Source organism: Aythya ferina (genome assembly GCF_964211825.1).
Source record: "Aythya ferina genome assembly, chromosome: 2".
Lineage (NCBI taxonomy): Eukaryota > Metazoa > Chordata > Aves > Anseriformes > Anatidae > Aythya > Aythya ferina.
This window is the reverse complement of record NC_140297.1, coordinates 78,184,634-78,203,510: the sequence shown is the minus strand read 5'-3', so window position 1 is coordinate 78,203,510 and position 18,877 is coordinate 78,184,634. Positions and strand designations below refer to the sequence as shown.

At 40.1% G+C, this 18,877-nt stretch overlaps 1 protein-coding gene across 2 annotated transcripts in view; it reads right to left on the bottom strand.

Moving 5' to 3' along the window:
* LOC311431137 (uncharacterized protein) overlaps positions 1 to 18,877 on the bottom strand; it is a 312,109-nt gene that overhangs the window by 57,312 nt on the left and 235,920 nt on the right. Inside the window, exon 1 of one of the 2 annotated variants that reach the window (XR_014689270.1) lies at positions 7,806 to 7,945. The exons of the other annotated variant lie outside the window; for it this stretch is intronic. The gene's annotated coding sequence lies outside the window, so the exon portion shown is untranslated. Of the gene's footprint in view, positions 1 to 7,805; positions 7,946 to 18,877 lie in introns of those variants that run through there. 2 annotated transcript variants of the gene reach the window in all.

Sequence of the window (18,877 nt, the reverse complement as noted above, 5' to 3'; positions counted from 1 at the left end):
GTCTCTGCACTCAAGGTGACAAATCAAAAGGAAGCATTTCAAATGTTAAAGCATTCCTTGAATTACCAGTCTTTGTGCCTGAAGTTCACTTCTGCCTTTCACGGAATGGTTGAAGTGGGAAGGGCCCTCTGGAGGTTATCTGCTACAAATCCCTTGCTAAAACAACGACAGAGCAGGCAGGACAATGTCCAGACAGGTTCTGAATATCTCCAAGGAGGGAGAGTCTACAACTTCACTGGGCAACATCTGCCACTGGTCAATCACAGTCACAATAAAGAAGTGGTTCCTGATGTTCAGACAGCACCTCCTGCATTTTAGTTTGTGCTCATTGCTTCTTGTCCTTTTACAGGGGGCTGCTGAAGAAAGATTTCATGTCTATATATGTTGAAGAAGTTACCCTATGAACCTTCTGTTCTCCAGGCTGAAGAGTCCCAGCTCTCAGCCTTCCCTCCTGTAAGAGATGTTCCAGTCTCTTCAGCATCTCAGTGATGTTTTATTGGATTATTTCCGGTACATCTGTATGTCTCATACTGGGGAGCCCACACCTGGACCCAGTACTCCAAGTGTGGCTTCACCAGTGATGAAGAGAGGGGAAGAATCACCTCCCTTGACCTGCTGGCAACACTTGCCAAATGAAATCGAGGATACTGTTAAGCTTCTTTCCTGCAAGAAGCTGCTTTCCAGCTGGATGGGCCCCACCACATATTGGTGCATGGGATTATTCCTCCTCAAGTGCAGGGCTTTGCACTTCTTTGTTAAATTTCATGAGGCTCCTGTCAGCCCTCTGTCCTGTTAAGGTCCTTCTAGATGACAGCACAACCCTCTGCCATATCAGCTACTTCTCACAGTTTTGGGTCACCTGCAAACTTTCTAAGGGTACAGTCTGCCCCATCATCCAGATCATCAATAAATCTGCAGAACAGAAATGGACCCAGCATTGGCCCCTGGGATATACCCACTAGCTACCATCCTCCAGCTTTCCTCCTTTTGATATGGTTACTATCCATTTGTTTTCTTGGTATAAAATAGACTTTTCTGATTAGAATACATTAACCTGTATAACGTCAATTGTTTAAATTGACAGCAGGAAGTCTGCAACCCATGTATGTACCATAAATCAGATGATAGATTTTCACTTGCTGTGGGTTAACCCTAGCAGGCAGCTAAGGACCACACAGCTGCTCTCACTGCCCCCAGACCTCCAGTGGGATGGGGGAGTGAATCAGAAGAGCATCTGAGGAAACTCCTGAGTTAAGATAAAAACAGTTTAATAAAGAAAAGCAGTAGGGGAGAAAAGAAAAATGATGGAAAAGCAATTTTTTTTTTACCACCAGCCAGCCAATTCTAAATCAGAACCCCATCATATGAACAACAAAACAACAACAAATAGAAAACCCTGCTTCTCACCTCTGTCAGTTTTCACTACTGCACATGACATTATATAGCATGGAATATCTATTTGATCAGCTGTCCTTCCTATTCGATCAATTGTCCTGACTGCATTTCCTTCCAGCCTGCTGTCTATCCCTAACTGTCTTACTTTGGGTACAGAGTGAGAAAAGCCTTGACACTGAAGACACTGTTCACACTGTTCAGCAACAGGTGAAAAAACAGTGCATTATTAACACCTGTTTTCATCACAAATCCAAAAAAAGCACAACACTAGCTACTACGACAGAAATTAACTCCAGACAGCCAGACCCAGTACACTGCCTATTCACAATTCTATTTTCTTCAAGACTGTTAAAAAAAAAAAAAAAAAAAAAAAAAAAAAAAGCTTTTTGTTTAAACTTCAGTGAGGTTTTCAAAGAAACCTAAACACAAGCCACACAAAAAGCATACCACCAAAACCACACTGCAGGTCCTGCCCCCAATGCTTTTCATTAACTTTAATGAGCTTCAAATAAAACCCCATCTTTATAGATTTAAAGGAGTGATTTGTATAGTTGTGAAAGCAAACAACTTCCTCCTTACCAATTTAAGTGCTCAGCATCATTAAATCCTCAAAGAATCTATCCTTTCCCATCCCACTTCTTCCCAAGCAACTTCTGTTAGCTTCTGGGAATGAATCACAGTAGAGAAACAGTGGTTATCTCAGATGCTCCCTACTACCTCCCAGTGCTCCAGTCTGTAGGGACTATGGGGAAAAATGAATAGGGTCTCCTTCCAGAAGCTAGGCTTTCTGGCAAAGCAGAAATAACTCATTAATTGGCCATTATTCACATAGCAATGATCTCAGTAGCTGTTAAAAGCATATGCTAAGAACTTTCATGAATGCGTTAGTGATACTGATGTTAAAGCTAACTTACATACCTGGGACCCTCCCGAAAACTCAAGCTTTACAAGGTATCTGGTCCCATCCCCTATTGTTCCCAACAGATCGGGATCTTTTTAGTCACATTTCTTTTAACACAGAAGCCCCTTTGGTGACACCACTCAACAAAAGCTGTACACATGGACGTACTACAAGTATAATGTGAATTTCAGAACATTAGATAAACTTTTCTTTTTACTGTGATGACTATTAAATAACAGGATTGGCTAACGCCATAGGAACACTGGCTGAAGTATAATCAGTCATGAACAAAGCAGTATCCAAAGCAAGCAGAGAAATTTTAACAATTCATGTATACATCTATCCCTCAGAATTTTCAGTGTTTTGCAAAATCTGAGACAACAGTCAAGCATGAAAGACTTAGAAAATTAATCTTTCCTAATCAAATGTTCAATATAAGCAGTTTTAATAAGACATATATTTCTCCCCAGCCTCAGGAAAAAAATGAAATCCTTGAATAAAGGAGGATCAAGTATATTTTCAATTAAATAATGTCTGTAGTGCTGTCCTCAAAAGATAGTGTTAACAGATCCTGTATTTTCTTAACTGTAGTATGTAACTGTAGGTAGAGAAGTCATCTAAACTACTTCATTATGTCTAAGATTCAAATCTCTTATCCCCTGTTCTCACACAGCCCTCACAACAATATCTGCCCCAGATGGATTTACTCATTTTGTGTAATGCATTTATTCCCTTTACAACTTGGCTTACATGAAGATTATCATTACTTACTATCTTTAAATAAAGATGATAAAGCACAAGAATGCTAAGAACCAGAGCAACAGAAGGATTTGTCTCACTGTGTTGACTATTATACTATGTTTTCTAGAAATTTGTTTTTTCTACCTACTTATAGAAAACCATTGCTATGGTAAAGCTCTTGTTAGATCTTGCATTATCTGAGGTCCCCCTCATGCATTCTCATCTTGTAGATACTAAAGTGACTCCAATACTCTATTAATTGGTGCATAAAACATCAAGCACTTTTAGATATGCTTAAAATATACTTGAGAACTTAGGAACCAGCTCCTCAACCTCTCCAGACAACCAGGTAAGTTTTATGAGGCTGATTTTTTTTTTTTTATTTTATTTTTTTATATATTCATGTGTGATGTAAACAAAGCCAGAACAACAGTAGAAGCTACTTTCTTCTCTCCTCACCTTCAAGAGGATAAACAAAAATATGCAAGGGTGAGTTACTGATTCCTAAGAGAATGAAGCCTTGAGTGGAATCAGTTTTAGAGAATAAACATGCGCCCAACATCCATGAATACCCCAAGTACTGCAAACGAGAAGGTACAACTCCAGGTAGGGCAACAGAAAGAACAGAAGTATTATTCCAGCATCACCTCCCACAGCTCAGGCCAAACACAGACCAACACTGCTACTTAAACCATAAATTAAGTCATTGGTAAAATTAACAGTTGACAGCTTCCCCCCCCAGAAGATCTTCAGTTTTGAATCTGCCTCTTGCAGCACTTTGCTACTGCAGACTCAGCAGTGCTAAGTAACCTTAAATTGCTAAATGCCTTCCTATATATTCCAAGTCACCTTTCCCCAAGGCCATGACAAGGGGAAACAAAAAACCTACAGAAATAAATACAAAAAGCCTTCAAGTAGTGACAAGAATTCACACAAACTGTTTAGAAAAATTATTCCAATAAAGAGGAGCATGAATTAAAAAAAAAAAAAAAAAAAAAGAATCACAATAACCTGGTACTGGATATGTACTTCAGGTAGAATTCAAAGAGCGCTGTAGCTAAAATACTAACTTAACAGTAAGCCTTCAGCATTCAAGGTGCCCGTATGCATTCCAGGAAGTTGTATTTGCTTTGCAGTATCTTCGTGCAAAATGCTACTAAATATCAGAATTAGGATCAAAAAAGAAGCGTGCATCAATCCCAATGGATAATACTCACAAAAGCCGTAACCATTATTAGCGACAGAGCTGAAAATGCTGCAGAGTCTGGTGAGCTGTGAAACATCAGCTCCTGCTGTTTGTCATAATGTGAACAAATTTAACATAAGATCAATAGACTAAGCACTGAATCACTAGAGAAATATTTCAATGTGAAACACAGCAATTTATATCCATGAAGGTAACCAATCACACAAGGAGCCTTTGATACAGCAACAAACCCCTTTACCATGGGTAGAAGATGAAGGGTAGAACTTTGCTGTTAAGCTCTACTTTAATTTGGTAGAAGCATTGAAAGTTTACTCTTAAATACGTTAACAATATAGTAGCACTTCAGCAGCCAAGGACTTTCAAGTCAGTAAAGCGTAGTCTTAAAGTGAAGAAAACAAGGAAACCTTGAAGAAAACAGGGATACTGGTAGCCTTGAGCTAGCAGAAGCAAGGGAGATGAGGGATGAAAGCTTAAAAAAAAACAAGGAGGTATACAGCTGAAGGAAGATTCCAGACTGACCTTTTGCTCTTTAAGGGTCAATAACACATTAGAAAACACACCCATCAAAATGCTAATGTATGCAAAAGTAGGACTTGGTGTTCCTCCTGCTGGTCGTCTGTAACATGCAGACTCAATAGAGAAATTAGACAAGATAAAACAACCAATCAGAAGTAGCCAAAGAGATAGTTTCACAAGTTACCTGTGTATAAACGAAGGTGATTCAAGTCACTGGTGTGCTTCCTTTGCAAAAGATCACTAAGCACCTGATTCTGCAGAATTATATATTTAATTATTTAATTAAAGACTTCTCCGTGACTTCTAAATCTGCATACTTATCAGCAAGGCAAATCATGCATAAACCTATGGATAACAAAAGAATGATTCAAAAGAAAAAGTGTTGAGAGTCCCCTCATAACCATATTTACAGTACAGTCAAAGTACTGTGCCAGTCACAAGGGCTCCCTCTGATTTTTCTGATCATCTGAAAGATACGGTGGGAGGCTGCAGACCACAACAAGCATCCAGTGTGAATACAACAGGGCTAATGGGAATATACGTGACCTTTGTCACTGAGAACTGTAAACTTCAATAGTGCAGCTCAATGGTCTTTGTGTCCTTGATTGTTATATAGCAATGCTGCTGGTAACTCTGAGTACAGCCTCTTATCAGTATAACATATATAAAATTCACAAGTGCTAAAAGGCTTAAGCTTACACACTTTGTCTGTTCACTATCATTTGAACAAAAAGCCTCGCTTAATTTCAGTTATAAAAGACTGCTAATGAACTGCTTTAGCTACAATACTACACAGTGTTGCTATGTGCATAGCTCGATGTTCAAAGTCTTGCTGATTCTCATTAATGCACCAAGACATCCACCTAGTCTTTCTGATTTGCATCCAAATGTCCTACTTATATTTTTGCTAAGCACTACCTCATTTTTGCAATTACTAGACCAAGGAAGTAGTTGCTAATTTTAGGATGATTTATTTACAACAAACATTGATGTGTTCACTTAAAGTGATTGACAAACCACACAAATCATCAATGCTTGAATTTTTGGAAGAGCTTCAACAAGCCTTTGAATACATTCTTGCTGCTTGGGACTTGATAACTAATAATACAACAAATGGTGTTTGGGGGAAGTGCATTCACAACTTCGAAGGCTTTAAAAAAACAAAGCTCAATAGTAATTCTTGAACAAACTGTTGCATTTGATGAATTAGAAAAGATACTCTAGAACATGGATTCATAGAATTGCAGGAATATAAGATAAACTTGCTGGAGAACAAAGGCGAAAAAATGAGCTTTCAGAAAGCAAGAGTATGTTACAAGAACATGTGCAGTTTCTTCTGACTAACAAGGTTCAATTTGTTATGGAAATACAGTACAACATGAAGCAAAGTCAGATTTACAATTTTAAAAAGGTAAACACAAATAGGACTGTAAGAGACAACAACCATCTGAAAATGGAGAATTACCACATAGTTTAAAGTCCTATCAGTCCTATAATGTCTTTTCCATTTCAAGTGGAAATATGCTTTTGCACCTGTTTTATATCTAGCTCATGTACTCCACACTCATTCCTATATCAGCTGTGACTGGTGATAGCCCAGGGCTACCTCCAGTATATATATCTCCAGTATATATAACTCATCCACCTCCACCAATCCCATCAGCTCTCTGATATAAAGGACTATCTTCACAAACTCATGAATTTATATACATAACTACTTTTAAAGGCATATTATTATTTGATTACACTTATTATCATGTAGTCTGGTTCAAACTAGTCTTTTTATTAAATAAAGTTTTGTCAAGTACGCGTGGATATGACAAGAAGTTTAGTCAATGGAATTAACCACTCTATTTTCCATTTAAACAGTCCATAAATACAGATTTCTGTAAAAACAAGTTCCCTTTAGGGTGTATCAATCAGCATCAGAGACAGACTACTGTATGCTGTATTGAGCATAGAGCTGTGAGAGCATACTCTGCTGTGGCAGGACATGAAGACATGAACACAGTGAATCTGTGGTTGGTTGGACATACAAAGGTAACTCACAACCAACAGGCTCCAAGAGTAAATAAAATACAGAGCTATACAGGTAAGCATTATGTGTTTAACCTTTATGAGAGCAGCTGGGCAGGATATACTTGAACAAGGCTTTTTCCAGATCTATACAAGCAAGCTATTTTTTTAAAGTCATAGTCTCATTTAGTAGATACCAATTCTTAGTTTTTTGTTTAAAAACAAATCTTTAAAGAATAAAACAGATACAGAAAGAAAAAACAAAACAAAACAAAACAAAACAAAAAAAACACAGAAGAGATACAGGTGGTTCACAATTATTTTAAGTAAAGTTTAGACATCACAGTACAGGAACGTGGAAAAAAAAAGATCAGACTAAATACAGCATACACTGGACAGAGCTTCTCTATGAAGATCTGCAAGTAGACAATAAGGCATAGTATTTGCATAAGCATTTTACTGTCACAAACATCAACAAGTTTATCTTTGCATGTTGCAATACAGCAAAAAAACACAAACTCATGAAATTTGCTTGTGTTCTGTCTTAGGAGTACAACACCAGCTAAAAACATTTACAGTCACTAACCTCAGATTTCTTCCTTAACTTCAACAATACTTTATGCTGAAAAAGACAGATTTTTCTAAGCCTGGAGTAATTTAGACAGTTCGCTATTTCAAGCAAGGAAAAAAATAAAAATATATCTTGTCCTAGCAGAACACCAACAAAACCAGTACAATATTAGGAGACAGACTTGCAAAACAAAAGCCGCTCCACTGCAGGCTTCAAGTACTTCTAGCTTCAATACAGAATTTTCAGTTCACTCCTGAATCCTCTCCCCTTTCTTCAGGGTCTCAATCACCACTTGCTCACCCCACATATACCAGATCCACTGTTAGATTCCCCATACTGTGCTCCAAATGAGAAGTCAAACCCCAGGGGAAGGCTGCACTACTCCCTCCCTATGTATCCTTAACAGGAAAAAAAAATCACATTTTTTTCCCCCCACATCTTAGATACAGTTCACTCACCTTATGAAAGCCAGGCCTTCTTCCTATTCTGTACTCCCAACAAAATGCAGAATTCCCAATACAATAAAAGCCCCTTTTAACTTAACTTTTCAAATACAGCAAACAGAAACTCAAACCCTCCCTCCTTTACAGAATAAGGTGTGGTAGCAGCCTACTTTTTTCTTTTTAATTGGCTCAGGGCAGCTGGCGATCACTCGATATTTGAATTGATAGTTTTTCTTTTAAAAAAATACCATTTTTTTATTTTTGTAGGTTTTCTTTTTATTAATTTTTACTTTTAGTTTTTTAAAATCAAGCCAATTCATAGTTTTGTTTGTTTGTTTGTTTGTTTTTTATAAATGACTTGGATACAGGACTTGAAAGTATAGTAAGTTTGTGGACAACACTAAGTGAAGAGCTCTTGACTCCCTCAGGGGTATAGAGGATTTGTGGAGAGATCTTGACCAATTGGAGGGCTGGGCAGTCACCAGCCATATGAAGCTTAACAAGAGCAAGTGCTGGATTCTGCACCCGGGAAGGGGAAATGCTGTGTCTATGTACAGAGCGGAGTCTGAGAGGTTGGAAAGCAGCCCTGCAGAAAGGGATCTGGAGGTTCTGATCCATAGGAAGTTGTATATGAGCCATCAGTGTGCCGTAACAGCCCAAAGGGCCAGCTGTTCCCTGGGGTGCATCAGGCACAGCACTGCTAGCTGGTGGAGGGAAGGGATTGTCCTGTGCTGCTCTGCCTGGTGTAGCCTCACCTTGAATACTGGGTGCAGTTTGTAGCACCACAGCATAAGGAAGGCATAAAACTATTCGAGAGCCTCCAAAGGAGATCACTAAAGATGGTGAAGGGTCTGGAGGGGAAGTTATGTGAGGAGTAGCCGAGTTCATATGGTTTGTTCAGCCTAGAGAAGAGAACAGAGGGGAGGTTTCATGGTGGCCTGCACCTTCCTCACAAGGGAGAGTGCAGGCACTGATCTCTGTTGATAGCTACAGGATTCGAGCAAACAGCATGGAGCTGCAACAGGGGAATGTCAGGCTGAGTGTTAGGAAAAGGTTCTGCACTCAGAGGGTGGTCAGGCACAGGGACAGGCTCCACAGGGAAGTGGTCACAGCCCCAAGCCTGATGGAGTTCAGGAAGCATTTGGATAATGCTCTCACACACATGAGAGTCACATTTTTACTTTTATTTTTTTTTCCCAAGTCTTTTAAGCCTCTGCTTTTTCCATAGGGTAGTAAGGGTAGTAACATTATCTGATTACAGCTACTGAGTACTTGTTTGAATACTGCATTTGTCTTAAGGTCAAGTAGTAACACTGTAATGCATAGCAGAAGGCATATAAGGCATACATGGTGCCTAGCAATTATTTCCATGTCCAATGCTTTCTATAAGGAAATAGTTTCAAACAGTTTCAAACCAATCAAAACAAAGCACTTGTCCTAACTGTATACTCAGCAACAGGAAACAAAGCTGCCTTTATTCTGAACTGGGAAGTGTTGTGATAAGAGATCTAAGAATTCTTTAAATGTGTAAGACAACCCTATTAAACCCTGATAGCAACAAATGTCTGTAAATTCCTTATGTCTAATGACTCCTTCGTAAGGACTGTGAATCAAAACTAGGACAGTTTTTTGCCTATGCCTTTTAGAGGATGGCACATCGAAAAACAATAAACTGCAGAGGAAATTGGGACTAGAATGGATGAACTTAACCAATAGACTGATTTGCAAACAGATTTATTGGATGGCTTGGATGATACATGTTGCTTTCTACTCCTTCAGCCAAAGGCAAACTTTCCATTTTTAATTCTAATTGATGCATATTTATGCACATATACACACATAAGGCAAACAACAAAACAAACAGCTGACTGTTGCTTAAAGTGTTACCTTAAAAAGCCAGAACACAACTGTGCAAAGAACAAAATGCTGTCTTTCCTGAAATACTGTTGGGGAAGTGTTCATAGGATTAGGAGAGATTTAAATTCCCATTTTATCTTTCTATTGCTAAAATTTCTTAAGTTCTGGATAATCAATGATCTTATGGTACCTAAAGTGGACCAATTTTGCCTTTTGAAAAAGGTCCATTTTGCTAAAGTGGACCTTTTGCCTTTTGAAAATTAAATCCAAGAGATTGACACTAAAATGATTAAAATCTGTGCTAAATTTTGCATACCTTGCAAGCTCACCACTACAGTAAGTTGTATATGACTTTGTGGCTTCAAAGTATACTTGTGTGAACATGGTTTTATAGTACAATGGCAAATTGAGGAAAAAACTAAGTTTGCTGTTTAATTTGTGACTTGATGCTGAGCATATTGTACTTCTCCCTTTCCTGAAGAAGGCACAGTCAAAATTCTGCTAAAGTAGAAATCAGCTAAAATTGCCAGACTGCCTGCAGATGAGAATCTGATTGTGTGATCCTGCCAGTACTGCCCAGAGACAGAGCAGATCTTCCATGAACAGACCTATTCTAGCTTCCTAGAGCCCCTCCAGATCGTAACACACTGGGCAGGTGCTGCAGCTAAACATAGCTACTATTTACAAAACGTTCAGGCAGGAAATAAGAGCCTCAGTTTGGAGTTGTCGGCTAGGGAGCAGGAATGTACGCAATGCATCAGTAAGGGTTGAGAATGATGGATAGCTCAGCCCTTCTGATGTCAGGAGTTATCTGTACAGCCAGTAGTATTCACTGCTGCTCAGGATGGAATTCACTACATTAACTTAGGAAATACCTATACAAGGTAAAAGGGCACAAGAAAGGGCTTACAGCTGTAAGCCAACTGTTCTTTCGAGAAAGAATATAAAGTGCACTAAGCTTGTATTTACAATGCTATTTGTTGTTGTTGTTGTTTGTTTTTTAATTTGTTCATTGTTTTTAACTACTTCATGTAGTTAAGCTTAAGACTGTAATAGAGCTGACAACTGAGTTGGAGTTCCTTAATCTGCAATCCTGCTGCTTAAATATAAGGCTATTTGCCCTCTGCAGAGGCTTTTTGGCTTTTTTTTTTTTTTCTTTTTAATAAACTAGCTAATAACCAGCTGTAGTAATTAATCTTGGAAAACAGATTAAAGACCAAAAACAAGTGAAGAAGTTAATCACCCTTGGCAGACATTATGATCAGCCAGCCATTGCTTTACTATTTGAACTATCAAAGTTCAGCTAGCACAAAGGGCAAAATAAAATAAAATAAAATAAAATAAAATAAAATAAAATAAAATAAAATAAAATAAAATAAAATAAAATAAAATAAAATAAAATAAAGGTAGGTATGCAGTTGAAGCAAAAGCTTTTATATAGAAATAAGAGCCATAAAAGAGGTAATTTGTCATGTGTATGATTCCCTTACTTCACATATAAGCCAAAGGCACTACTGTGCAGCATACCTTGGAGCAAAATGGCAGGTTTTAATTATTAAATGTAACTTCAGGGGGTATGATATTAGATGTAGCTTTTTGTGTACAGTTTCAGGTACACATGAGACCATATCCCACAAAATGGAAAGCTTAGTTGCTTTGTGGATGTGCTCTAGGGAGTAGCACACTAGTCTGTTGTAGTTCCCACTATTCAATAGGAGGGTGGGATGTGGAATATCTTTATTTTTAGATCTTCACATTCTGAAACAGATGCGTCTTTTCTTTAGGGAAATGTATTCCATTCAGTCTAAAAATCAATGCACATACACATTCCAGAACACTAAGACTTGATTTTAAATATTTTGGGCTTCATTCATTTTTAATTACTAATAATTACTATAATGCAAAATGCTGGCCAGCATTAGTGTTACAGTGGAAAAGATTAATTTCTCTGAGGAGTTAATAGCAGCCATCACTCTCAAGAGAGTCACAGTTTCTAGGAGCATTTCAGAAACAAAAAATGGGGCAAGAAAATAAAAATACAATAATCTACATTTGAGGTAATAAGGAGTTCAGTTTGTAGACAGGTCAGAATATTGTCTAATGGGTTGTCTTAGAAAACTGAAGAAGACAGTATGATGAAGCAAAATACACTAGCTTAGAGTATGTCATAAATAATACACTACTGCAAAACAGCGCATTGGCCTACCCAATTAATATCACCCCATGTTTTCCTCCAAATTGATTTTGTTGGAGTATTATCTCCAAATCCAATTCTGTTATGCTCCCAACTCCTTGAAGTATTTTGTATCCTATGTATTACTGCAAAAAAATTCTCCAGGACAGTGGTGTCAGCTCTTGCTCTTCACTGACATGATCCAAATGCTGTCGCTTCTGAGCTATTTGAGTTTTCAAACCAGGAAAGAATTTGGCATTCTTTCCAACTGTGTTCTAAAATACCAGTTGCAGGAACTGAGCTTGCTATCTGGTTTAGAGAATTTATCCATGCTATTCCTTTTGTAATGGCACCAGTCAATACTGTTGAACAGAGAGGAGAAATAGCAGTGTATCACGCAAGCAACATTAATTCCTCATTAGGCTACTTCCACAGACGGTAAAGCAGAACACTGACTTCCCTGTCCCCCTTCATCTCCCATGAAATGTTATTTATGTCTTTCTGATGATGCTTGTCATCATCTCTATTACCCAGTATGGTCTTTTAGCACAACGAACTTAAGTTCACATGACTTTCCCATATTCTTTCAAAATACAGGATTACTTGGAGATTTCTAAATTGTGCATTTAAGTTTTTCAATGTTAGAAGAACAAACCTTGAATTAACAGAACATGATCATGACTAGTTCTCGGGAAGAAACAGAAGTTGTTTTTCCAGTTAGACCTATCTTTCAGGAAAGGAAATCAACACACACCTAAAAGCTGTAAGTTATATAGCATGGCACGGTTATGAAGGAAGTTTTCCAGCTTCAGTGTTGTCCAAAAGCTAGCAGTTCTTTCCCACTGCTTTCTCTTCCACTCCCTCTATCAGGATATTTTAATCTGAGAAGCATTTCCTTTTCAGTTTAGTAGGGCATTTAAGCAAGTACTGAAGTCTCTGAAAGCTCTGTTTAGTTCTTCACAAGCCACTGATATCCATTGCAAGCATAAAGCCCTTATTGACATAAGATCAACAAGCAAGACTAGAAGACTCCTAGCAAGGAAAAAGAACACTTCAGAGAAAGCTATCTATAACAACTGGGAAAGTAGCAGAGAAATTTCCCCCCTCATTTCTTCCAGAGATAGTTTTTCAATGTAAACGAAAAATGAGAAAAGAGAAAAGATAACAATGTTTTCCTTGCAAAAAGACATTTATATCAGTATGAGATCAAGTGTTTTTTGCTTAGCAAAATATAAAGTAAGAATAAAGTAAGCAAGATCTGGAAACTACAGCAACAGTTTAAGTCGGGCATTGAACGATCCCTGAATCGGTCACCATTGTTTCTACTTGTTTTCACCAAAGAATAATTGATCTCCCAAAGGATGAAGAAGCCATACCCCAAAGTAAAGCAACAACAGGCAGTAACCAGTCTCACTGCTTCTGCTGCTTGTCAGTCAAGGCCTGAGGTCTGTGAGATGCTGAGTACAGAGTGAAAGGGATAGCACCTGAAAGCCTGTTAGTCACGGAAATGCAAACCTGGATAGCATTCCAATCTCAGGTATTATGTAGATGCATACCAGGAGAGACTACACAAGTCCCAGTCCTAAGTAAGAGCACATATTATTATTATGCTTGGTTCTGCATCATAATATGTAGACCTAACCCTTCTGTCCTCCCTCAGACAAATCAGGACCATATATGCTAATAATCACTGAATTACAGACTGCCTAAAATGCAAGCACATAAGTGGTACAAAGCTCTGCTATCTTCTGTCTAAATTTGGAGCAATTTAAATAACCTAAGTACACCCTTAAAGAGAGAAATGCACTTAGTACATTAATTAAATAAATTGATTTTTTTTTTCCTGCTGGAGCTACAGCAGCCAATATTACAATTGAGAGGTTTATAAATGCACGGTAGCTTGTCCAACTTTCCCTGAATTATTCATAAACCCGATTATGCAAGAATCCTGTTGACCAAGTTTGATAAGGTTGAAATCTTCACTGTAAATTCTATTTTTCGGATACAGCTGGGCTTCATGTTTGTTTACTTTTGAAGACTTTGTTTTTAAACAATAAAATTTTCATCTACCTCTGAACAGACAGGAAATTTCTGGCTGGAAAACATGCTCTAGCTATATGTAAGATTTCATTTTCAGTACTATTCCAGTAATGAATTGAAGCTCTCTCCTGTTTTCATTTAATAACAATATATATATTAAAGAGTGCAGTTTAACTGCTTCAGAATTTTACTTCTCCTCTCTTTCTCATCAGCTCACATATTCTTTGTTTCAGCTTTGGCAAGTGCTGCAAGATGTCAGCTACCAGCCTCTGGAGCACATATGTAATAATGATATTTTGCAGCTTCCTACAGTAGGGAAAGTCAGAAACTCCTAATATAATCTCTGGGTCAGGTCTTCAGTAATGGCTTTAAGTGGATCAGGAAGAGACTCTGTGCTTAACCTATTGCTTATGTTTTTATATATGCATGCCATCTCTTTGCAAAGACAAAGTCATAGATGTTTTAGTGCATATTAATTTTCCTCAAGATGTACCTATTAGAGGATGAAGACATTCCAGTAAGCACTTCAGACACGTGCTCCCAGCTCCAAGCACAACAGTATTTCAGCTTGTCCTAATGAGCACTATAGTTTGCATGTAGTAGCACCCAGCTTTCCATCTCTAAAGACCTGTGCACCTTAGAAGAAGCGAGTGAATCTATAAAATGGATGCAAACTTTTACTCAATTTCTACATTTAGAACCTCCAGAATTTCAGTTATATCCCTTGCACAAGGAATCGGCTGCACAGGACCATGCAAAATATTCTTTTAATGGTGATGAAGTATTGTCAGCTCATAGTCACCCCATCTCAGACCTGATATATCAGAGTAAGGTGTTCAGCCACATCCAGGAAAGCAGGGCTCACCACGTATAATGGTTTCTTGGGAAAACAAATGCTATCACTCTGAACATCTCCCCAGCAATCCCCTCACTCCCCCCTTCCTCCTTCTTTCCCCCAGCTGTTATTGCTGAACATGACACTACATGGTGTGGGACATCCCTTGGGCCAGCCTGGGCCAGCTGTCCTGGCTGAGTTCCCTCCTGGTGCACCTCCAGCTTCCTCGCTGGCAGGACAGCATGAGGACTAAAACATCAGTGTGTTATCACCACTATTTTCACCAAAAATCCAAAACACAGCCATCATGCGAGCCTCAGTAAAGAAAACTAACTCTGTCCTAGTCAAGACCATGACACATACCTTCCTTATACCACCTGTTGTTGCTGTTTGTTGCTGTTTTGTTTATTTTTAATCCTCACCCTGCTGTCTTTGGACTGTATATCCTAATTCCACTATGGCTCATTCTGCAGCTTGGTGCCTGATGCAAAATACTTCCCCACTCATGGCTTGGACAGGTATACACTTCGTTGGGTTAAAAACTGTATGGGTAACCAGGCCCAAAGAGTCATGGTTCATGGATTTAATCCAGTTGGAGGCTGGTCACTAGTGGAGTCTCCCAGGGCTCAGTACTGGGGCCAGTTCTCTTTAATATCTTTATCAGTGATCTGGGCAGGGGGATCGAGTGCACCCTCAGTAAGTTTGCAGACGACACCAAGTTAGGTGTGTGTCGATCTACTCGAGGGTAGGAAGGCTCTGCAGGAGGATCTGGATAGGCTGCACCGAAGGGCTGAAGCAAACTGTATGAAGTTCAACAAGGCCAAGTGCCAGGTCCTCCACCTGGGGCACAACAACCCCAAGCAGAGCTACAGGCTGGGAGATGAGTGGTTAGGAAGCTGTGGGGCAAAGAAGGACCTGGGAGAAGGCCAACAGCATCCTGGCTTGTATAAGAAGCGGAGTGGCCAGCAGGGCTAGGGAAGTGATTGTCCCCCTGTACTCAGCTCTAGTGAGGCCCACCTTGAGTACTGTGTTCAGTTTTGGGCCCCTCACTACAAGAAGGACATCGAGGTGCTTGAGTGAGTCCAGAGAAGGGCGACCTAGCTGTTGAGGGGTCTGGAGAACAAGTCTTATGAGGAGCGGCTGAGGGAGCTGGGGATGCTCAGCCTGGAGAAGAGAAGGCTCAGGGGCAACCTTATCAATCTCTGTATGTACCTTAAAGGAGGCTTTAGTGACACGGGGATTGGTCTATTCTCCCATGTGCTCGGTGACAGGACGAGGGGTAATGGGCTGAAGTTGTGCTGGGGTGGGTTATGTTGGATATTAGGAAGAACGTCTTTACCTAAAGGGTTGTTAGGCATTGGAACAGGATGCCTAGGGAAGTGGCTGAGTCACCATCCCTAGAGGTCTTTAAAAGACGTTTAGATGTAGAGTTTAGTGATGTGGTTTAGTGGAGAACTTGTTAGTGTTACGTTAGAGGTTGGACTAGATGATCTTGGAGGTCTCTTCCAACCAGATGATTCTGTGATTCTGTGAAAATGGCTGTCTTCTTGAAATCCATAGCTTCATTAGCTACATTTAATATACACTAATATACATTAATGTACATTTAATATAATCTTACGGGGGTCAGAGCTGAGAATTAGATGATTTCAGTGAAGGCCATGCATGACACTAAGCCTTGTCCAGGCAGCTATTTACTTGTTACTGCAGTCACTGCTGCAATGAAGCGCTGCTTATTCACATTTCATTTGTCCCTCCAAACTCCCAGATACTTTTCTTTGCACAGCTGCAGCCTACTGATGGGGTCCTCAGATGATACAGAGATTTTCTGTCTGAGGTACAGGACTTTGGATTTGTGTTTGATGAAGTTCATGAGGTCCCGGTGGTAGGCTGGTTCCTCCAGCTTGTTGAGGTCCTGGCAAACAAATCTCTGAACCCATCCATGACTGCTACTTGAGAGCAAAGTCTGAGGTAATGGGAATCCACAGAAGTACAGGATTAGTTAAATATGATTGTTATTCATGCTGAACACTGTTGTGGGTATGTTCCAGACACAGACAATCCCAACTCTAGTGGCAGAATCTGGACAAGTCCTTTTCTGAAAAGTTTCTACCCTGTGCAGAGAGATCACACTGGTGTGGAGAGAGGCTGATGGGTGTGCGAAAAGAAAAGGAAAGAAAGAAAGAAAGGTCTGCATAACAATAGTTGTAAAAGTGTAACATGACCAAACCATTGCAATTTTTGTAGATTTTTTTTTTTTTTTTTTTTTTTTGTGCACCTGATTCCTTCTTCCTCTTTATGGAGGGGCTGGCTGGGATGGACTTAACTTTACCCACAGCAGTCTATGCAGTGCTGTGCTCTGCGCTCAATTTATCCTTATCCTGCACATAGAATATCCTCATCTCTACTCACCAGCCTTTTTTCTTTCACATCATACTTTCTTCCCCATCTCTCCCTTTAAGGAGGGGAAGTGAGAGAGCGGTTGTGGTGGAGTTCAGCTGTCCACCAGGGTGAAACCACCACACTCTGTGGATAAGTATGGTAAAGACTTGGAGGAGCCTCAGTGCTGTAGAAAGACAAGGAATACATTACCTGAGACAAATAGTCTTTCAAATGAACTTTAAAGGAAGAGAAATGGAAGAAAATGCAGGGAATTTACAGAAAGATTGTCGTGGTTCCGCTCGAGTGGGCAGCTGAGCTCCACCACAGCCGCTCTCTCACTCCCCCTCCTCAAAGAGGAATGGGGAGAAAATATGTGAAAAGGGCTCAAGGATTGAGATAAGGACGAGAAAATCACGCAATAATTATTGTAACGGGCAAAACAGACTCGGCATAAGGAGATAGTAAGATTTATTGCCTACAACTAACAAGCAAGAGAAGTGAGAAACAAAGGAAAAAGCAAACCAAAAGCACCTTCCCCCCCCATCCACCCTCTCCCAACCTCCTCCCCCCGAGCGGCGCAGGGGAACGGGGGAATGGGGGTTATGGTCAGTCTACAGCACTTCTTCTCTGCCGCTCCTTCTCGGTCACTCTCGTCCCCTGTGCTGTGGGGTCCCACCCACAGGGTGCAGTCCTTGATGAACTGATCCGGCGTGGGCTTCCCACAGGCAGCAGCTCTTTCAGAACTGCTCCAGATATGGGTCTGTACCACGGGGTCCATCCCTCAGGAGAAAACTGCTCCAACCTGGCTCCCCTACGGGCAGCAGCTCCTGCCGGGTCACCTGCTCCTGCGTGGGCTCCTCTCCATGGGCTACAGGTCCGGCCCGGAATCTGCTCCGGCAGAGGTCTTCCACAGGCGGCAGCCTCCGTCGGTGCAGGGCCACCTGCTCCACCGTGGTACTCCATGGGCTGCAGGGGGACATCCTGCTTCACCATGGTCCTCACCACAGGCCGCAGGGAACTTCTGCTCCGGCACCTGGAGCACCTCTCCCCCTCCTTCTACACTGACCTTGACAACTGCAGGCTGTTTCTCACTCCCGGCTGCTGTGTGGCGCAGCGTTTTTTCTCTGTCTTAAATATGCTCTCACAGAGGCGCAAAACAACATCGCTTATTGGCTCGGATCTGGAAAACAATGGGGCCCTTCCCAAACATGGGGCAGCTTCTAGATCTTTCTCACAGAAACCACCCCTATGGCTCCCTGCTACCAAAACCTTGCCACGTAAACCCACTACAAAGATTTATATAGACTTTCCAGAGCAAAACATGTATTGTTGCAGTATAAAACAATTTTTTATTCTAGTGAAGTATTATGGGGTAGAGCTGGCTGGAGAATGACAATTTAATTCTGTGAGAAATTTTGAAGTGGCAAACTATGTCATTCGTCCACATTGAAAGTGTGTCAGGTACATTTTTGTTTTGAAGTGAGCCAATTTTCTGGACCTTTTAGTCATTCTCTTATTTCTGAAAGTGACCATAAGACTCAGCTGGACTTCAAAAACTTTCCTGCTGGGAACTTCGTCAAAATCAGTGTTCCCACAAATTCTGCCTTCCTTCAAAAGAACAGCAAATTTAAGCCCAAAAGTCATATTACTTTTAAGAGAGTCTAATGATCCTACAAATTGTGTAGGCAGAAAGGAAACAAATCAAGGACAATAATTATTCTCAAGAATTATTCTGACTTACTTCAGAGGATCCAGTCGTGCATTGTGACATGGATACAGGGGTTCAGACACACATGCACA